The 22771-nt window shown below is 40.8% G+C and overlaps 1 protein-coding gene across 5 annotated transcripts in view; it reads left to right on the top strand.

The window, feature by feature from the left end:
* Positions 1-49: 49 nt before the first annotated feature.
* NUMA1 (nuclear mitotic apparatus protein 1) overlaps positions 50-22771 on the top strand; it is a 73176-nt gene continuing 50454 nt past the window's right edge. For 2 of the 5 annotated variants that reach the window (XM_067750169.1, XM_067750166.1), the window contains exons 1-2: positions 112-238; positions 10038-10088. The gene's annotated coding sequence lies outside the window, so the exon portion shown is untranslated. Of the gene's footprint in view, positions 239-10037; positions 10089-22771 lie in introns of all 5 variants that reach the window. The other 3 variants (XM_067750170.1, XM_067750164.1, XM_067750167.1) reach the window with 3 other exon arrangements.

Raw genomic sequence — 22771 nt, 5'->3', positions numbered from 1 at the left:
GAGGGGGCGGGGCCATAGTTTAAACTAATTGTGTGCTTACGGCGCTGGCGCGAGCCCGCGACCAACGCAATCCGGGGAAAGCCAGAGTAGGAGCGGGAGAGCGGGGCCAGGTAACCGCTGCTGGCGTGTGGTTTGGGCGCCCGCAGGGATGCCCGGGCCCAAGGGGGATGCTGGAGAGGCGGGTGTGAGCGGAAGGGCTCCTTCGTAACCGAGGCTGACTGGGGAGAGTCTATCTAGGGTAAGGTTTGTGAGGAGAGGGCCTTGTCCGAGGGGGAGGTGCCGGGCGTGCTTAGGGGGGAGGGTCTGTTTGGGGGCGTGTCCGTGGAATCGTGTCAGAGGGCGACGCGAGTGCCGGTAATGCGGGTTCCTGAAAGGCTCGTCGCCGAGGGTTCCTGTAGTGGGAAGGCTTCGCCTATTATTGTTAACAATAGTGGTAGTAGTAATAAACATTTTCTCAACCCCAACGACGTTTGAGACATTGTGCCACACCCTTTATATGGATCTTTTTAATATTCCTAACAGCATTATTATACTTTATTACAGGTGGGCCATCTGAGGTTTATGTTCAGCTTGGCCAGGTTTGCATAGATAGTGCGTGGTTGGCTATACCGGGGTTTTTGTGGAGTTGGGCTTAAGTGGGGGGGGAGGGGCTGTGTTGGCGGTGCGGGTTGTCTTGGACTAACGAGTCAGTTTATTTTGAGCCTCACTTTTCACTTATGATGTAAACAACGAATTTACCTGCCTTACCTACTTTCCTGGGGTGGTTCTGAGGGTGAAATCAGGTAAGCTGTTTCTTGGAAGCATCTTGGAGAGTAAACATTTTTGACTATAAGTGATGTGACTGTGTGAAGGTTTTTGTTGGAAGAGAGCCCAGCTGGGTTGATGCTGCCTCTTCTGGGCGCCCTCTTTTGCTTACACCTGAGATAGCGCTTTTCATCTGGTATTTGTTTGTCTCCCCTACTAGATAGAGACGGTGTCTTTTGTACCTCCATCCTCATGCCTATGCAGGGTGTGAAATGTATCATGGTCATTAACGTATGCTTTGAAATGAATGAGCTTACTTGGGCTGAAAAGGGATAGGAGCCTGGCTTTTCCATCTGTATTTAGTGGCTTTTGAACTTCTTACTATGTCCTCTTGCCTGGAAGGGCACTGCCTTCGAAAAATGTGATAATACTTACTTTAACGCATGCTTACCTTTCTCTGGGGTCTGTTGCCTGGTCATGTGTTTCTAAAGTTCTGGATAATCAAGTGTGGTGAGCAGAAACCTTTGATGAGAAGGGAATTGGAGCTCCACATTGTGGAGATCTTTACTGCTGTGAATATATGGGAACCTTGAGGGAATGTTCACATCAAGTAAGGCATCTTTCAGCCAGCAGGGATGAATGTATGTGTTCCCTCCCTCTCTGTTCCTGTGTGGTATTTTCTCCTTCAGAGGAAGAGGAACATACTTCTTAGTAAAAGCTGCCAAAGTATTCTCTTCTTGGCCCAAGTTCAAGCAAGTGATGACTAATTGTAAAGCCTGAATTACAGTCTAAAGCCCCAAACTGTACTCCCCCAAACTAGAAGATCTTAACCAAAAGCTCATATAAGGAACATTTCTATTTAGAATGTTCATTTTTTAATTTATGGAATATGGGAGTGGGAAGAATGCCTTGAACTAAAACTTGAGTTCTAGAACTGTTAGGATAGGGGAAAGCCCTGCCACAGATGGATAAACAGAGCTGATCAGGGAATGTTTTGACAGCTGTGTCTAATTGATAAAACCCTATGGTCAGTAGGTATGTCAGGGGTCATTTATTTCAGCCTCTTACCCAGTTTACATTAAACATATTGAAACATATTGTCCAGACTCAAAATGAGCATTTCCAAGAATGAGACCACTTCCAAAGGTAGTCATCTTAATGTTTGAACAATTCTAATAAATAATAATTGTTTTGTGCTGTCACTGATTATTTCATTTTACCCATATACATTTACTGTTTGTTTTTTCATTATTCTTTCTTGCGTTTTATCCCTTCTTTTTGTGTCAAATAGATGAATACATCCTTCAGTTTTTTGTTTTTTGGGGGTTTTTTTGGCCATGCCAGCGGCATGCGGGATCTTAGTTCCCTGACCAGGGATCGAACCTGTGCTCCCTGCAGTGGCAGTGCGGAGTCCTAACCACTGGACCACTGGGGAATTCCCCCTTCAGATGTTTTCTTAGTGAGGGTCTGTTAGTGGTAAATACTCTGTTGGAAAATATCGTTATTTCCTTGTCAGTCTTGATTGATAGTTTAGCTGCGTACTAGGCTTCCAATTATTTTTTTTCCCAGTGCTTTGAAAATGTCATTTTACAGAAATTCTGGCTTTTTGTTGTTACTCTTGAGAACTGTGCTCACAATTGAACTATTATTTCATTGTATGTAACCTGCCTTTTTCTCTGGTTTTTTTTAAGATCCTTTTTTTTTTGTCATTTGTGTTCTGCAGTTTCATTACATGGTGTGGATTTAATTTTATCCTACTGGGGGCTTATAGTGATGCCTCAATCTGAGATTTCATACCTTTCAATTTTGTAAAAATTCCCCTCTTTATTTAAAAAAAATGTTTTTCCGGGCTTCCCTGGTGGTGCAGTGGTTAAGGATCCGCCTGCTAGTGCAGGGGACGCGGGTTCAAGCCCTGGTCCAGGAAGATCCTACGTGCCCCAGAGCAACTAAGCCCATGCACCACAGCTACTGAGCCTGCACTCTAGGGCCCGCGAGCCACAACTACTGAAGCCTGCGCGCCTAGAGCCTCGTGCTCCGCAACAAGAGAAGCCACCGCAATGAGAAGCCCCCATTTGCTGCAACTAGAGAAAGCCCGGGCGCAGCAACAAAGACCCAATGCAGCCAAAAATAAAATAAATTTTTAAAAACACCAAAAAAGTTATTCCATCTGTCACTATACAAAAATATTACATTACTGATTATATTCCTCACACTGTACAGTTAATACCCGTGACTCACTTATTTTGTAACTGGAAGTTTGTATCTCTTAATCTCCCTCACCTATTTTTCATCCCCCCAGTCAGCTTCCCTAGCAACTACCTGTTTGTTCTCTGTGACTCTTTCTGTTTTGTTATGTTTTTTAGATTTCACATATAATTGAAATGGTACAGTATTTGTCTCTCTCTGTCTGACTTATTTCACTTACCTAGTACCCTCTAGGTCCATCTGTGTTGTCGCAAATGGTAAGATTTCATTCTTTTTTACAGCTGAGTAATATTCCATTAGATATATGTACCACATCTTCTTTATCCATTCATCTATCCATGGGCATTTAGGTTGCTTTCATATCTTGGCTATTATAAATAATGCTGCAATGAACATAGGGGTGTATATATCTTTTCACCTCGTTTTTGTTTTCTTTGGATAAACACCCAGGAGTGGAATTGCTGGATCATATAGTAGTTCTGTTTTAATTTTTTGAGGAACTTCCATATTATTTTCCATAGTGGCTGCACCAGTTTACATTCTGCCAACAGTGCCAGAGGGTTCCCTTTTCTCCACATCCTCCCCAGGACTTGTTGTTTGTTGTCTTTTTGATAATAGCCATTCTAACAGGTATGAGGTGATATCTTATAGTGGTTTTAATTTGCATTTCCCTGATGATTAGTGATGTTGAGCATCTTTTCATGTGGCCATTGGCCATCTGTTTGTCTTCTTTGAAAAAAATGTTCAGGTCCTCTGCCCAATTTTTAATTTGGTTTTTTTTTTAATGTTGAGTTATATGAGTTCTTTGTATATTTTGGATATTAACCCTTTGTCAGATATATTGTTTGTGAATATCTTCTCCCATACCATGTTTTGGTCTTCTTTTCACTTTTTTGTTGCTAGTTTCCATTGCTATACAAAAGCTCTTTAGTTTGATGTAGTCCCATTTGTTTATTTTTGCTTTTGTTTCCCTTGCCTGAAGAGACATATCCAAAAAAATATTGCTAAGACTGATGTCAAAGAGCACACTGCTTGAGTTTTCTTCTAAGAGGTTTATGGTTTCAGGTCTTACATTTAAGTCTTCATTCATTTGGAATTTATTTTTGTATATGGTATGAGAAAGGAGAAAGTAGTCCAGTTTGAATCTTTTGCATGTACAGCCGTACAGTTTTCCTAATACTATTTATTGAAGAGACTTTTACTCATTGTATAGTCTCATCTCCTTTGTTGTAGATTGATTGATCATGTAAGTGTGTGTTCATTTCTGCATTCTCTATTCTGTTCCATTGATCTGTGTGTCTTTTTTTTAAATTTATTTATTTAATTAATTTATTTTTGTCTGCATTGGGTCTTTGTTGCAGTACGTGGGCTTCTCATTGCGGAGGCTTCTCTTTGTTTCGGAGCACGGGCTCTAGGCATGCGGGCTTCAGTAGTTGTGGTGTGTGGGCTCAGTAGTTGTGGCACACGGGCTCTAGAGCACAGGCTCAGTAGTTGTGGCACACAGGCTTAGATGTTCCGCGGCATGTGGGATCTTCCTGGACCAGGGCTTGAACCCATGTTCACTGCATTAGCAGATGGATTCTTACCCACTGCGCCACCAGGGAAGCCCCTGTGTGTCTGTTTTGGTGTACTGTTTTGGTTAGTATAGTTTTGTAGTATAGTTTGAAATCAGGGAGCATGATACCTTCAGTTTTATTCTTCAGGATTGTTTTGGCTATTCAGGGTCTTTTGTGTTTCCATTACAAATTTTAGAATTATTTGTCCTAGTTCTGTGAAAAATTCCCTTGGTATTTTGATAGGGATTGCACCGAATTTGTAGAATGCCTTAGGCTAGAATGGTCATTTTAACAATACAGTAAGTCCTCTACATATGAACCTTCAAGTTGCAAACTTTCAAAGATGCGAACATGTATTCAAATGTCCAATCACATAAGGTAGTTCACGTGTCTGGCATACATTGTCACGTGCATGCATCCTCTACAAGTGGTTCTGCTTTTGTGTACTTTTCTGTACAGTACTCTGTACAGTACAGTAGTACAGTATCTTTATTTCAAGCCCAGGGTGTCCAGAAGCAAGCATAAAAACAGCAGTGATGTAGCTGGTACTACTGTACATTTCAAGGTACTCTACTGTAAAATTAAAATTTAATTTTTGTGTTTGTTTTTTATGTATTATTTGTGTGAAAAGTATTATAAACCTATTATAGTACAGTACTATATAGCCAATTATGTTAGTTGGCCATCTAGGCTAACTTTGTTGGACTTGGGAACAAATTGGACTTACACTCTTGGAAGGGAACTTGTTCGTATGTAGGGGACTTAACTGTATTAATTCTTCCAATCCATTAGCATGGTGTATCTTTCCATTTGTTAGTATCATCTTTAATTTCTTTCATCAGCGTCTTGTCTTTTTCTTAGTACAGGTCTTTTACCTCAGTTAGATTTATTACTAGATATTTTATTCCTTTTGAGCAATTGTAAATAAAATTGCTTTCTTAATTTCTCTTTTTGATAATTCTTTGTTAGTGTATAGAAACACAACAGATTTCTGTATATTAATTTTGTATTCTGCAACTTTACTGAATTCATTGATGAGTTCTAATTTTTTTTGGTGGCCCCTTTAGGATTTTCTGTAGTATCATGTCATCTGCAAACAGTGACAGTTTTACTTTTTCCTTCCCAATTTGGATTCTTTTTATTTCTTTTTCTTGCCTGATTGCTGTGGCTAGGACTTCCAATACTAGGTTGACTAAAAGTGGTGAGAGTGGGCATCCTGTCTTGTTCCTGATCTTAGAGGAAATGCCTTCAGCTTTTTACTGTTGAGTATGATGTTAGCTGTGGGCTTGTTATACATGGTCTTTATTTTGTTGAGATGTTCCCTCTAGACCCACCTTTTTTTTTGTCATTTAAAAAAATTATTGATTTTTCGCTGCATTGGGTCTTTGTTGCTACGCGTGCACTTTGTAGTTGCGGTGAGCAGGGGCTACTCTTTGTTGTGTTGCACAGTCTTCTCATTTCGGTGGCTTCTCTTGTTGCGGAGCACGGGCTCTAGGCACGTGAGCTTCAGTAGTTGTGGCACGCAGGCTCAGTAGTTGTGGCTCGCGGGCTCTAGAGTGCAGGCTCAGTAGTTGTGGCACACGGGCTTAGTTGCTCCGTGGCACGTGGGATATTCCTGGACCAGGGATCGAACCTATGTCCCCTGCATTGGCAAGCAGATTCTTAACCACTGCGCCACCAGGGAAGTCCCATCTAGACCCACTTTGATGCTATTTTTTTTTAAATCATAAATGGATGTTGAATTTTGTCAGAAGTGTTTTCTGCATTCATTTAGATGATTTTTATTCTTCAGTTTGTTAATGTGGTGTATCACACTGATTGATTTGTGGATATTGAACCATCTTTGCATCCCTGGGATAAATACCACTTGATCATGGTGCATGATCCTTTTATGGTGTTGTTGAATTTGGTTTGCTAATATTTTGTTGAGGATTTTCACAACTATAAAGTGATATTGGCCTGTAATTTTCTTTCTTTGTGATATCTTTGTCTGGTTTTGGTGTTGTGGTGATGCTGGCCTTGAAAATGTTTGGAAGCATTCCTTTCTCTGTAATTATTTTGGAATAGTTTGAGAAGAATAGGTGTTAACTCTTCTTTAAATGTTTGGTAGAATTCACCTGTGAAGTCGTCTGGTCCTTCACCTTTGTTTATTGGCAGTTTTTTTGTTTTGTTTTGTTTTTGTTTTTTTTTGAGGTACGCGGGCCTCTCACTGCTGTGGCCTCTCCTGTTGCAGAGCACAGGCTCCGGATGCGCAGGCTCAGCGGCCATGGCTCACGGGCCCAGCCGCTCCGCGGCATGTGGGATCCTCCTGGACCGGGGCACGAACCCGTGTCCCCTGCATCGGCAGGCAGACTCTCAACCACTGCGCCACCAGGGAAGCCCCTATTGGCAGTTTTTTTAAATTGCTGATTCAATTTTATTACTGGGAATTGGTCTATTTATATTTTCTATTTCTTCCTGATTCAGTCTTGGGAGATTGTACATTTCTAAGAATTTGTCCATTTCTCTTAGGTTGTCCATTTTATTGGCATATACCTCTTTAAATAGTGCCTCTCCCTGATCTCATATTTAACTTACCTTGAACCTTCTATTGTTAATTCTGACCTCCACATCTCTTATTCTTTTCTTCATGATTTCTGTCTCTCTCTTTCTGTGTTACCTCTAGATAATTTCCTTAAATCTATCTCCTAGCATACTAATTACTCTTAAGCTAGAACTAATTTATTTTTTTAACATATAAATTTAAATATTTACTTATTTATTTTTGGCTGCGTTGCTGCACGTGGGCTTTCTCTAGTTGCGGCAAGTGGGGGCTACTCTTTGTTGAGTTGCACGGGCTTCTCGTTGCGGTGGCTTCTCTTGTTTTGGAGCATGGGCTCTAGGCACATGGGCTTCGGTAGTTGTGGCGCGTGGGCTTAGTTGCTCTGTGGCATGTGGGATCTTCCCGGACCAGGGATCGAACCCGTGTCCCCTGCATTGGCAGGCAGATTCTTAACCACTGTGCCACCAGGGAAGCCCCAAATTTACTTTTTGAATTCTTATTTTCATTAGCTAAGTTTTTCATTTCCTCAAGTACTCTTTGGTTCATTTTCAAATCTGCCTCTTTGTTTTTCATGGTATCTTGTTTTTGTCCTGTGTTTTCAATTCATCTATATTAATTTTAAATAAATTTAACTTACTGTGTTTGTTCAGTTTTCTGAAGCTTTTCGAGTGTAATCCTGCCATTTGTTTCAATGACTCTTTGTCATGATGGATTGTTTCCTCAAGTATTTTATAATTTTGGATTGTGAGCTCATATTCAAAGGAGTATTATCTATGATAGCCTTATGTAGCTTGAGTTGAGGTCAGTTCTCTCAAGAACAGCTTTTTTATTTTAATCAGCTTTGCTTAATTATAATTTATGCATTTGTAATACGCTTTATTTAAAGTAAAAAAAGTTTTTACAGATTTATACATTTATAAAAAGCTGCCCCAATCAAGATACAGAGCATTCCCATCACTCCCAAAAGTTTCCTTATGCCTCTTTACAGTTCATCTTTCCCTTTCCCTTGGCCCCAGGAACCACTATAGATTAATTTGTATTTTCTAGAATTTTATCTAAGTCAGATTATACAGAGTGTACCTTTATGTGTGCTTTCTTTCAGGCAGTGTAATGCATTTCAAATTTATCTATTTAGTACATATATCAGTAATTTGTTACTATCTGTTCCTAAGTAGTATTCTGTTATATGACTATATCATACAGTTTTGTTTATCATTTACTGTTGATGGACATTGGGGTTGTTTCCAGTTTTTGGCTGTTGTGATAAAATTGTCGTGAGCATTCATGTACAAATCTTTGAGTGGACATGTATTTTCTTGACTCTTCGGAGTGAAATGGCTGGGTCATATGGCATGTTATCTTTAAATTTTTAAGAAATTACCAGTTTTCCAAAGTGGCTGTACTGTTTCATGTTCCCATTGCAGTATCTGAGGGCTCTAGTTTCTTTATATTCTTACCAACACTTGGTATTGTCAGTCTTTTTAATTTTAGCCTTTCTCATGGAGGTGTAGTGTTATTGTGGTTTTAATTTGCATTTTCCTGATGATGTTGAACATCTTTTGACCATTTGTGTATCTCCTGCAGCAACTTTGTATTTGCTCCTGCTGGGAACTAAAGGCTGTTCCCAACCTGGGAGTAAAATGTCTGGAATTTTTCTGTACTTGTAGATTTCCAGGCCACAGACTTAGTATAAATTTTTAACTCCAAATCCACCTCTTGTGTGCACCTATGGTTATTAATTCCTAGAAAGTTTTGTGTTTTTGTTGTTGTTGTTTTTTTGCGGTATGTGGGCCTCTCACTGTTGTGGCCTCTCTGGTTGCAGAGCACAGGCTCCGGACGCGCAGGCTCAGCGGCCATGGCTCACGGGCCCAGCTGCTCTGCAGCATGTGGGATCTTCCCAGACCAGGGCACGAACCCGCCTCCCCTGCATTGGCAGGTGGACTCTCAACCACTGCGCCACCAGGGAAGCCCTCCTAGAAAGTTTTTTCCTCCCACTTTACTAGATGAGCAAGGCAACCTCTCTTATTTCCCTGTGGACAGATTTTTTTTTTTTCCTAGTCTGTCTTTTTTACTGAGGATCCCAGCCTTTATACAGAGATCTCAGGGTTTTTTTTATGGGCTCAAGATCTCCTGGACTATGAGGAGGTCACGAATTCCTTACATTGCTGGGACAGCTATGCCTCACTAATCCAATTTTCAGCTTCTTTCTTTCTGTTTCCTGGGATTTCTCCTACTTTCTTGTGAGTTCAGTTTATCTAGTGTAAGTTAGGATCCTATCAGGAAAATAGAAACCACACACAGATATTTTAATAGAGTGAATTCAGTAAAGGTGTTTAGTTTAATCCCTTGTTGGAGGGCTGAAAGAGCAAAAAGGGAGTCTTAAAGTAACTTTGATATAATAACTGCATAAAGCACCTGCCTCATCCAGGACTGAAAAACAAAGGGAAGAAGGTAGGGGTTGTCAGAACCTAGAATTCTGGAGGGATCTGATGGAACTGCATGCACCCTGATTCTCTGAGGAGAGGGCGTTGCTGGTTTCTCAGGAGCTCACAGGAGGGGCCTGGAGGAGCCAGGTTTGGTTGAGCCCTGCCCTGCTGGTGCTGGTGCCTCTGAGAGGGAGTTTAGAAAGAAGCAGGGAAGAATCAACTGCTGTTGTCAAGAAACAGCAAGCCACAGGAAGAAGGAAATCCCTTGCAGCCTCTTCCTGCCTTCCATTTTCCCTTTAGCACCCCCTGTAGACAGAACCTAACTGGGAGCCCGCTGGCAAAGGTGAGATAGTATTGGTGGAGTCCGAGCCCCAGCATCACAGAGCAGAGCATAACAGGGTAGGTGTGGAGCTGAGAGAAAATAACTTAACTAGCAAGTGTAAAAGGATTTTTATTATATTTTTCTAAGCATTTCCAGGCATATTTAGTAGGAATCTTTTCGGGTTATCTGGTCCATTATATCAACAGTTAGTAATAGCAATAGAGGCCTTTCTTTTTTTTCAGCGTATACTGTTCTAAGCACTTTACATGAACTGCTTCCCAAAGTTCTGTGAGGTAAGTACTATTATTTCTACTATAAATTAATCTACCCAAAGCCATACAGTTTGTAAGTGGTAGGGTTGGTGTTCTAATCCAAGCATTCTGGGTTCCATAATGCACATTCTTATTTATTGTGCTGAAAGTTCTTTCCTACATCAAACCAAAATCTATCCTCCTTTAACTTGTACTAACTAGTTCTGGTTTTGGCTTCTTTCACGGGGACACGTAAGTCTTTCTCCTTGTCTACATGACAAGCATGCATATGTTTGAAAAAAGTTTTCATGTTTTCCCTGGCATAACATCTGTAGTTCTCCCCTCACATTTGCTATGACATGACTTTCAGACCCTTCACCACAGTGGTTGTCATTCTTTCTCGCACGTGCTCTGACTTTGCTTTTCAGAGGTGGGGCACAGAGTCGTCTTCTACTAACATGACCTGAGCCACATTGATGTTTTGGGTAGGTCTGTCAGATTGATGGTTCGCAGGGGAGTGTCTGGAGTAACAGCCTGTCCTCCACTTCCCACCATAGGCAGCCTTTTTTTCCCCCCAAAGGCAACATTTTTAATATGAACTGTTGTACCAGGTCCTTACCATCCCATGTTAGTTTGGTTGATTTCTTTTATTCTAAATGCAGGGCTTTATGTGTAGTCCTGTTAAATTATTTATTGGCTATTTTTGGTATCATTGAAGCTGTTAAGATCTTTTTGCTGGATCAAATCTAAAAACATTGTATTTTCTTTTCTTCACAGTTTACAATTCCAAAGTTTAACAAGTAGACCTTACATGTTTTCATTCTGTCTTTGGTAAAAATGCTAAACATGGTAGGTTTGAGAAGAAAGCTGAATGTTACACCTCTGGAGATCTTACTTCAGTTGATGGAGGTTTGGGGGGAATAGTTTTGACTATTCTTTCTGCTAAATTGGGGGAGGAGCTGTCTGGAAAGGGCAGAATCTTGGCTGTCAATGAGGGGAGGAGAGAGTCAAGGCTAAGGATTGGCCTTTGGGCAGTCAGTCACCCTAATAAGGGGCCACTTGGCAGAAGTAAAATGATCTGGTGGCTGTAGAAGGGAGAGAGGGCATATTGCACAGCATGCTTCTGGGTTGAGGCCTCTCTTGGCAGCTGTGTCAGCTGTCCTTTCTGTCCTCTTTAAGGGCCAGTTTCTTTGAAGCCAGTGCAGGAAATGCCAGTGATTCAGCCTTGCATATTTCTTCTGCCTTATTGCAGCTCAGGACTGGTTTGTCTGGTGAGGAGTGAAGACTGTGCATGTATTTCAGGCTTATTTATTTGACCACCTGGGTGCCTTCCTGTGACTGGCTAGAGACACTTGCTTTGCAGGCTGTCAAGTTTTTGGTGCCCTGTGGCAACGTGAATACAGTGTGACCCAAGGTCTTGGTCCTGTGTGTGGGTAGCAACTGCATTCTGCCCTGTAAGGGGGCATTTGTCAAGTGCCTGACTTCCGGATGGTCTCAGTGAGGGATGAGGTAACAATAGCGTTGATTGCCTACTTTTCTGTCTTTCCTATGGCGTGACGATGTGAGTTTGAGGGAAACCTCTTGTTCCCTTAGAGTTTGCCATGGTACCCCTCATGAACGACTGCAAAGTGGACTCTGTCTGGTTGCTGACCCCCAAAGCCCAGTTTCCTTAGGCAGTGAGCAAATCATAATGAGTGCCTATTATACCTCTCACAGAGCTGAATATTTAACAAGTGTATTTATAATACAGGATTTCCCTACTCCCCAACTGTTCAAACCTACAGATACTTAACAAGAATAATGTAACAAATGCTTGTATATTCTTCACCAAGATTCACTAATTGTTAACAGTTTGCTATTTTTGGTCTCTATCCTTCATTTTCTGAACCTTTTGACTGTTAGATGTAAACATCATGTTACTTCATCCCTAAATATTTCCACAAGTATTTCCTAAAAAAATAAGAGTATCTTCCTATCATAGCCACAATAAAATTATACTCAGAAATTCAATTCATCCGGTATACAATACTTGTTCAGATTGCTCTAATTTTTCCAATGATGTCTTTCATAGACTTTTTGTCAGTTCAGGATCCATTGAAGGATCATGCATGCGTTAGTTGTCACGACTTTGTCAAGCCTTTATTCTGCTTTAACTTTGAACAGTTTTTAAATCCCTTAATCTTGAATGCCTTTTCATCTGTCATAGCATTGACATTCTTTAGAGTTCAAGTTAGCTTTTTGCAGAATGTCTCTTAATTTGGATTTGTATGACTATTTCCTCTTGACTAGATACAGGTTAAACATTTTTGGTAAAACTAGATAGGTTAATACAGTAGTTTGATTAGTGAAGCTAGAAAACACATGCAAACAGTATTCAGTTTTGCATGACAGTACATAATTTAGCACTCAGTTATGTTGTCTAATCTGTAAGCCCCATCAGAGAAGAGGGAATTCAGTAGGACCTGGAGGTGCTAGGAGAGACTTTAGTAGGAAGATGGGGTTTGGAAGATGGATAGAATTTGAGGCAGTTGGAGTATGGTTAGACAAGCTGCTATTTGGACTTCTCATCCCACTACTAAGGTTATATATCATGAAAAGTGAATTTCCTCTCCAGAGTTTAGAGCTCTGTATCTTTCATGGTGTTTGTACTGCTGGGAAGCCTAATAGTTTAGAGCTCTTGCTTTGGTTTCAGACAGGCCTAGAGACTGTGCTCAGCATTTTGACAGCTGCCTAACCTCAGGGAAGTTTCCTTACGTGCAAGCTAGAAAGAGTATTGGTAACTCTTTAAAATGTTATTGTGATGCTCAGAGTGAAATATTGCATAAATACTTGAATTAAAACATTTGAATGCCTTTAGGTGGGGGCAACACTTCCTCGTTTTTCCATGTGCCACACTGGAACATTCATTTCTATTACCTGCCTAACCCCTGAAGGGGCTTGAATTTACCACTGCTGGATAACTGAAGGCATGGAAATGAGAAAGGGCTTGGCTCCTGCAGAGAGAAATGGGAAGACTGGCTTGATTAGCTCAGAGTGTACACTGTGGAACAGTGGGAAATAAGGTTGAATAAATGACTTGAGGCTGTATAGTGGAGGGCTTGGACAGTTAAGCCAAGGGATTTAGATATGGTGCTTTAGGAAGAAAACCACGGAAGGCTTTTGAGCAGGAGGGACACACTTAGAAATGTGAGTGGTCTGGAGCCTCCTGAGGAAGGACCTTTCCTGCTTTAGAGACTGGAGCCCTAGTACGGCAGAGCCTCCCCAGTGCTGACCACGTTGGGGTGTGGTTTGGCTGTCTTGCCACAGGAGGCCAGACTTTCTGCCCCGGTGACTCTTCCTTGCTCTGCCACTGACCCACCCCATTGAACTAGGCTGCGTGGCTTCCCTTCCGGTGGCTGTCTGATCTACAGAATGCTGGGGCTGCCCAGGATGATGTGAGGCTCAGCTGACCAACAGTCGGCGGGATGGGGGAATGAACAGCATTCCTGTCCCTTTGCCCCTTCCTTGGGTGGAGGCTAATTATAAGCCAGATTGCCAGGGATCACTTTGTCCGAACCTGAGAAAGCTGTTCACCAGGAGGTAAGTCAAGATGGTTCCTACCCTCTCTCTGCTTTTTCATAGGTCAGCTTTTTCCCGAACAGGATCTCTACTGCTTTCTTTTTCCTTGATCCAGGTTCTTCTAAGTAACCTTCTTTCAATTACTTGAAGTAAACAGGTTACTGCAGGAGGTGGGCAGAGATGTTTAATAAACATATTCTTCTAGCTGTGGGAGGAGAGTCTAGGGGGTTTCACTGACCCCTGTTGTGAGGTAGATTACCCAGAACTCTTGTGAACCAGGCACTAAATGATGGCTCATACTCATAGGAGCCGCTGCAGAGAAGTCCTGATCTTAAGCTGTCATTTCTCAGAAACTGGGTTTCAAAACCATTCTTGCTGTGCTTTAGTGTCCTGAGTTATCTCCCCTTTGAAAGACAGCAGCGAGGAACAGGAAGGGGGAGGTGCATGGATTAGGGTGTTTGTGGCTTTTGCTGGGAGTCAGGGTGACTAGGTTTCTAGTCCTGATTACTGCTAACCAGCTGTGTGACCAGGGACAAACTGCCTAACCCCAGTGGACTATAGTTTTCTTATACGTAAACATGAGCAGTTTAGATTATATGATCTTGAAGATTTCTTCCAGAGCCAAAATTTATGATTATGTAATGTGTGGCTGTAAATTAGTATAACAGTTTATCTTTAACACACGTGACATATACTGCCCATACCTTGTCCCCTTCATTGTAATTTTGGGACAATTAGAGTATTTGTAAATTTGTCCCCCTCGAAGTAATCATGTTCTCAGCCTTTACGTTTACTCAGGTGATGCTGCCAGTGCTCAAAACATCTTTGGCCTCTCAGCCAATCTTTTGAATATTCTCAGAGGTAGCAAATCTTCACTCTTGCTTGGTAGATTCAGTTTTTGGAAACACCTAGAAGATGTTGTGAGCCAAAGACAAGCAAGGCAGTATCTTTTCTGGTGAAGAATGAGGTGTGACTGTAAAATAATAAGATTTAATTTTTGTGTGTGTCTCGCATGGAGTAGCCTTTAAAGGCAGTTCCCAAAGTAGTGCCTTGTAAATCTTAGGAGACTATTTTGATTACAGGTTTCACTTGATTCAACAAGATTGGAAATGTTTGTTTAAAAGGGCGTCACTTCCTTTTTACTCCCTGTGCGTATGCCTGCTTCTAGGTCAAAGTGACAAGATAGTGGGCGGGGAAAATTAGCCTTTCTTGTGGTAGTCCTCCCAAATCACAAATGTGCTGAGGGTCAAAAAGGTTGGAACATGCTGCTATGGGACATTGTAGCTGAGGAGCCACTGCAGTCCCGGCTCCAGAAGACTCAGCAGCCACAAGTTGCTCAGGCTGCAGCAGCCACTGCTCACCAGCACACCATAGTGCATCAGGGTGATTCCCAGGTGGCGTGGCTGAAGCAGATGATTTGGTAGCTCCAGTCTTTTGTAGGAGAAATGATGTATCAGCTTACTTGGTTTGTTGTCTGTTGTTGTTTGTTTATTTGTTTTCCTCAGCAGTTTGAGAAGCAGAGGGGCTCTTTTTTAAAAAATTAATTAATTAATTAATTTATGGCTGTGTCGGGTCTTCCTTTCTGTGCGTGGGCTTTCTCTAGTTGTGGCAAGCAGGGGCCACTCTTCATCGCGGTGCGCGGGCCTCTCAGTATCGCGGCCTTTTGTTGCAGAGCACAGGCTCCAGACGCACAGGCTCAGTAATTGTGGCTCACGGGCCCAGTTGCTCCGCGGCATGTGGAATCTTCCCCAGACCAGGGCTCGAACCCGTGTCCCCTGCATTGGCAGACAGATTCTCAACCACTGCGCCACCAGGGAAGCCCCAGAGGGGCTGTCTTGAACGCATTTCAGTTAGGCTGTCTGTAGTATCCTGGACTTTGTTCCTGGAAATGGTGTCTTGTTGATAACTAGTCAAGAAAATAAGGCGTTAAGCATCCTAATCAAAAGGTTCTGTCACTAAGTCACTTTGTGATTCTCTTTCTCACGGCCATGTTTTCTTCATTTTTCTTCATTGAAAGAGTTAGATACTAAGAGTTCTAGATCTGAAAACAGGTAGGCCAAAGGAGGTTTGAGGTAGGGAGCTATCTGTTTGTTCTAAGCTGCTTGACTATTAGACTAGGGAGGTAGGAGTGGAATTCCTTTTTAGTCCTTAAATTGTAGTGACTATACTCTCTACTCGCAGTCACAGCTGAGTGATCAAACGTGAAGCAGCTATTTAATGAGAAGCAGGCACTGGGAGCTTTCTCCTGAAAAACAATCACAGGACATGCTGATCTTGAGAGAGGTAGTCATTCCCTGGTAGGACCTATTGTTTGAAGGAGGTGGGGGTGAATATCATCAAAATGGACAGTGTGGATATTGTGGTTTAGAAGGGTTAGAGACTTTGTTCCCTGCTGTTGTTAATTTCAAGCCTCTCTTTAAAGGGATTTTCTTAATGATTGGAGCAGTGTGGGAATCATTTAGAGGAAAAGCCCCATGTAACCACAATAGAAATTAAATGCCTAAGAGCAGAGCCAGTTGCTGGAGAGACCTAATCAGTTGCTTTTCAATACTTAGATCCTACAGTGACAGCAAGGAGAGAATAGGCTGCTTGGTGAGCTCGCTATGTACTAGGCTGGGAGATTTGGGCTCTAAACAGGAGGAGGTGATCTGTAGAGTCCACACCTCTTAATCTCCCTATTTCTCTTCTTTCCCTCAGTGCCTTTTAGTTTTAATTAGGATTGTGTAAACACAGTCAGCTTGCCAGTCCCCTTAAAGTGGCAGGCCCATGACATTTTCTGCTGGTCACTCTTGCTAGGTATGTGGCTTTAAAGTAGAGGGATTGTCCTCTTTGACAGTTTGGCTTCGCTGGCTGCCTCACTGAAAGAATTCTCTAGATTAGGGCCAGTTGGCTGTCATTCAGTTGGGCAGCATTATTTAGCACCTGCGGTGTGCAAGCATTGTGCTGGAACGGAGCTGATAGGTGAATAAGATGGTTTCTGCTCTTCAGGAGCTTATTAGTCAAGTGAAATACATATGCAGCTAACGTTGACCCAAGGAGGAATGAAGTAAAGTGTGTAGAGGAACAAGCAGTATGGAGCATATAGAGGAAACAACAATTAATTATTCCTGAATTGGGGGGAACAAGGAGAGCTTCTGAAGGGAGAAAGCATTTGAGCTAGGTTGCAAAGGGTGAATTAGAATTCCTTAAGTTCAGAAGAAAGGACATTTTGGGTTTTTTTGATTTTTGTTTTTTTTTTTGACCGTGCCACGTGGCTTGTGGGATCCTAGTTCGCTCAAACCCGGGCCCTTGGCACTGAGAGCACAGAGTCCCAACCACTGGACCACCAGGGAATTCCCTTTTTTAAAAAATGTTTTTTACCTTATTCGGTTTTTAGAAAGGGCATTATGGAGGAAGTCACAGCATGGGCAAAGGCACAGAGCCTGGAAAATGCCTGGCATGTCTGGGAAAAGTGTTCCTGAGATAGAAGATATTTTAGAGGAATGAGCTGGAGATGAGGCTGGAAAAGATGTTTGATGGTTGGATCTTAAAGAACATTTAAGTGTCATGCTAAGGGATTTGGATTTTATTCTTCATGGAGTTAGCTCTTGAGTGTTTTGGAGTGTTTTTCAAGTGTCATGTCTTAGATTTCAGGGATGAGAAGGTGGTGGTCTTGGTTCTTAAAGTATAAAGTTTGTCAGCCATCTAATGTTTATGTACTTGATTCCTTAGTTATATTTTCTAAAGCACCTCCAACCACAAGAAGGCAGGAATTAGTCAGCAGTGTCCCTTTAGACTGCGCTTTCGCCACTCCCCAAAGATGAAGATTTTCTTAGGCATATACATCCTACAGTCTTGTTTAGTGAGTTCCTTACTACTGCTAATCCTTTTGAATATACAGTGGAAACCAAAAACATTTTTTTGAACTGATTGAAAATAGTATATATTCACTGTAGGAAATATGAAAAATACAGAAAAATATAAAGAAAACTAAAATCATCCATAGCCCTACCATCTGGAGAAAATCAGTTATTTCCATTTTAGTGTTTCCTTTCGATATTTTGTACCTATGCACATTTCTGTGTGGCACAGTCCAGATCATATGTTACCTACAATTTTGTCTTCTGCTTTTTTTCCATTTCCCATTGTTTTCATTATATAAATTCATATATGTTTATAATGTTACTGAAGCTCCTTACAAATATTCCTTTTTTCTTTTTTCTTTTTGGTTGTGCCTCTCGGCTTGTGGCATCTTAGTTCCCTGACTAGGGATCGAACCTGGGTCCCCTGCAGTGGAAGCTCAGAGTCCTAATCACTGGACCACCAGGGAATTCGCGATATTTCTAATGGCTGCATAATAGTCTATCATATAGGATTTTTATAGTGCTTTCAGTTTTTTCTATTTTAAACAATACTCTAATACTTAGATACAAATTATAAAAGTAATATATATAATAAGTCAGTCCCTTGCACATCACCCTTTATCCTAATCCTACTCTGCAGAGGTAACAATTACTTATTAATAGTTTTTATTAATTTATAATTAGTAATTTCTGGTGTATCTTTGCATGAACATTATTATGCATAAGTTTTGATCAGTATTTTTCATTATTTTCTTATGATACATCTCTGCAAGTGAATTACTGGGTCAAATGATGTGAAATTAAATTTTTTTTCCTGATTGTACTTCATGGTACAGCTTAGAAAACATGAAAAGTAAGGTTTTTAAGGGAGGAAGTAAGAATACCCATAATTCCACAACTCACAAATAAACATTATTTGATATATTTCCTTATAAATATAACATGCATATTCACACACAGCTGTGCACGTGTGTGTATGTATCACATACACACTTGTATATGTAGTTTAAAAAATAAAGTCATACCACACTAACACTATATATAGTGCTTTTAAAATTCAACATTTCCCCATGTCATTAAAATTATTTAGAATATTTTTAATGACTGCATAAGGCTTCATCATATGGATATATCATAATTTACTTGAGTTATTGTTAGATACTTAGTTTTTCTCCAGTTTTTCATAATGATAATTATATTAATATATCTTTGTTTATATTTCAGATAATTTTCTAAACTTTTATTGCTGTGAATGGAATTATTTGATCAAAGAACACAAACTTTGTTTTTTTTAGCAGTCTCACTTTAAAATTTTTTAAATTTTAAAGTGTTAAATTCACAACTTTTTTTTTTTTTTTTTTTTGCGATACGTGGGCCTCTCACTGCTGTGGCCTCTCCCGTTGCAGAGCACAGGCTCCGGACGCGCAGGCTTAGCGGCCATGGCTCACAGGCCCAGCCGCTCCGCGGCATGTGGGATCTTCCCGGACCAGGGTACGAACCCGCGTCTCCTGCATCGGCAGGCAGACTCTCAACCACTGCGCAACCAGGGAAGCCCTTAAATTCACAATTTAAATTCACAATTAAGTGTGCAATTCAGTGAGATTAGGTATATTTACAGTGTTGTGCAGTCATCACTGCTGTTCATTTTCAGGACATTTTGTCATCCCAAGCAGAATCTCTGTACCCATTGAACAATAGCCCCATTCCTTCCTCCCCCAGTCCCTGGTAACCTCTATTTTACTTTCGGTCTCTATGAATTTGCCCATTCTAGGTACCTCATAAATGGGATCATACAATTTTTGTCCCTTTGTGTCTAGTTTATTTCACTTAGCATAATATGGACATTTTTTAGGTTCTTGGTATGTATTGCCAAATTTCTTTCCAGAGAACCACTTAAAGAATGCCTGCTTACTTACATGAGAAAATACACTGTTCCTTCTTTAATCATTAACTTCTCAATCAAAACCCTAGATTAAGTTATCTCTCCAGGAAAGTATGATAGCTTCTTTGCCATTATTATATAAAATCAATATTTGGGAGAGGATGGAAGGAGAAAGTGGCGTGGGTGGGAGTGTCAGTGTATGAAGGTCGCATTTGCTAAAACGAAAGGTCAATTCCCCTCAATTCCCTGTGTATAAAATGGGGATGATGGCACTTTCCCCATCTGCCCTACAGGAGCTGAATGGCCTAAAGTTCCCAGTTGAAATTAATTACTTTTGTGGCCAGGATCTTCAGAAGGGTAGGATATAGAGAGGGAGAATTGGCTTTCCTTTCCCACAAAAATCAGGGTCCTAGCTCTTAGCAGTTGGCTAGACATACTGGAAATGTTAGCTCCTTCCTGGTGAATCTTCTCTCTATAAGCAAAAGGGAAGGAGAGACCCCTATGATGTGGTGATGGGGGTGTGTTTAGCAGCAGAAATAGTGGGGCTTCCTTTGCTTTCATATTATCATTGTAACGTGTGAGTGGGAGCTACATTGCTCGTCCAAGTCACTGAAGGACAGTAGGAACCGGATCTGTTTCCCATTAGTTGAAATTAAAGAGACAAGGAAGATGATGAATAGCACATAGGAAACTCTTTAGAGTAGTGTCCTAACCAAGAAGTAGAGGAGTGTCTTTTGACTTCTTTTGAGTGTTTTGGATTCTTTTCTTCAATATTATATACCAGACCTGTACTGCATATACTTTATTTTAAAATGAGCCACACTGTCTAAGATAGCCACACTCTAGTCAATTGGACAACAGTTAATCTCATTATGAAACTTTTCTTTAGGTGTTAAATGTGAGTTATTGTTTTGTTTAGGCCCAGGTATAAATCTTTTTCGTTTTGCAGGCCACGTAGTTGCAACTACTCACCTTTGCCATTGGTGAACTGAAGTAGCCATAGACAATACATAAATGAATGGGCATGACTGTATTCCAGTAAAACTTGATTTACAGAATTGGGGCAGCTTGCCCTCAGGCCATAGTTTATTGACCTCTGGGTAGTGGAAAATACTTTAGATAGTCAGAAGGCCTAGCTTTGATGGGAAGTTGTTCAAAAATTTAGCTTTGATGTCTGCTACTTACTAGCTATGTCACCTTAGCCTCTCTGAGTTCTCTTGTTTAAATTCAAAATGGTAATACTTTCCATTAAAAATAAGAATGACTAATTACACATATGGATATTTAACTTTTCTGGAAATCAGGAAAATGTAAATTAAAACAATAGTATATTGTTTTCTATCCTTTATATTGGTAAAATAGAAAATAACATCTATTGTTGGAAGGGTGTCGAAAAGGGAAGTTTTATGTTCTGTTGGTGGAACTATAAATTGGTATACCTTTTTGGATGCTAATTTGGGTACCTGTCAACATTTAACATGCACAGACTTCATCAATTCCAATTATTGGTACATATCCTAGAGAAATATTAGCTTGTATGTAAAAAGAGGTTCACCAGCATTATCGATGGAGCATTCTTTGTCATGACAAAACACTATGAACAACCTAAATATTCAAACATAGCAAAATGAGAAAATAAAGTGGCACAACCTTACCGTGGCATTTTTCATGAGCTCTTAAAAGTATGAGGAATCCATTATATACTAATAAGAAACAGGTCAAAAATTTTTAAGTGAAAAAGTCAAGTTGCAGGGGCTTCCCTGGTGGCGCAGTGGTTGAGAGTCCGCCTGCCGATGCAGGGGACACGGGTTCGTGCCCCAGTCCGGGAAGATCCCACATGCTGCGGAGCAGCTGGGCCCGTGAGCCATGGCCGCGGAGCCTGTGTGTCCAGAGCCTGCGCTCCGCAACAGGAGAGGCCACAACAGTGAGAGCCCCGCGTACTGCAAAAAAAAAAAAAAAAGTCAAGTTGCAGGACAAAGTATACAGTATGACAACAGGTAGGTAGACCAAACACACTCTTTGTCTACACACATACGTGTATACATATGTATATGTATGTATACATATCTATGTGTATCTATACAGACATGTATATATACATATATGTATGTGTGTGTGTGCATGCTTAGGAAAATTCTGAAAGGTTATACAGAAAACTTATAACAGTGGTACCTCTGAGGAGGGGAGGGCCATTGGCAAATGTGGGTTAAAGTTTGGTGAATGGGGAGTTTTGCATTTTACTCTGTGTACTTTTGTATTATATTATTTCATAGTGATCATGTATTCTCTCTCCTTCCCACTAGTTTGGATTGCTGGTGGGCTTGTCTGCACTTGTCAGGGTCAGGAGTGTGACACAGTAGGATTAATTCCCCAATCCAGCTCTGCCCACGTCAGTTGAGTTGGAAGCAGCTGCCGAGACCAGAACAAGGAGTGCATGGATGAGGGGGTGGGCGGGCACTGTGCGCAGGTGGCTGGGAGAGGCGGCCAGACAGGCCAATTCTAATTTACCAACAGTAACCATCACATGTCGCGTCTTGACATTCTCCAGATTGCTTTGTTCTCGGTTATCACACGGGGCCCTGAGAAGAATTCTGTGAGCAAGCAAGGCACGGATGATGATAGGAAAAGAAGCAGTCAAAACGTGGGACAACAAGGAAAGCGTGTGTGTAGAAATAGTTTTTTTGTTTCATTTAAAAAGAAATATGTACAGGGATATTCATTACAGCACTGTTTGAAATGCTAACATTGGAAATAGCCATGTCCATCAGTAGGAAAATATGTGAACACATTATGGTATATCCTTTATATGTACTGTTATTATACAGTTTTTTAAAAGTATGAGTTAGAATTTTATTTACTGATCCTTGGGGGGGATGTTCATGATCAATTATTAAGTGAGAAAAATAAGTTGCAGAGCAATGTTAATATGTAAGCCTAGCTTTTGAAAAATAGAGAACAATAAAAAGAATCCTCTTAAATATAAAAATATATTTTTGCTTATGTTTTTGGGGGGACTTGGAGGCTGAGAGAGTACTAATTTTGTTTTTAATCTAACTTTGTATTGCTTCATTGGTTTTAGAGAACAAGGAATATAAACTTGTCTAAGTAAAAATTGAAGTTTCCTAAACAGTTTTTCATCTTAATTTTTAAGAGGTGCTTTAATTATTTTTAGTGAGTTAATGAAATAAAGAATTATGAAAGTAAAAACAGAGTTATCCTGTAAATCTTCTCTTGGGTTTAGTGGAGGTATCTGGGTAGTGGAAAGAGAACCCAGGAGTAAGGGAACCAATTTTGTAGTCGTAGTTCTAAATTTTTTGATGTGTGAGCTTTAATTTAATAAGATCATTTAACAACTGTTAAACAAGGGCCTCTAAAATGAAGAGCTTGTACCAGGAGATGTTGATCTCCAAGGTCCTTCCTAGCCCTAACGTTCCACAGGTTTA

This window comes from Pseudorca crassidens, chromosome 9, assembly GCF_039906515.1.
Source record: "Pseudorca crassidens isolate mPseCra1 chromosome 9, mPseCra1.hap1, whole genome shotgun sequence".
Taxonomy (NCBI): domain Eukaryota; kingdom Metazoa; phylum Chordata; class Mammalia; order Artiodactyla; family Delphinidae; genus Pseudorca; species Pseudorca crassidens.
Note: the sequence above shows the minus strand (reverse complement) of the source record. Positions and strands in the feature narration are given on the sequence as shown.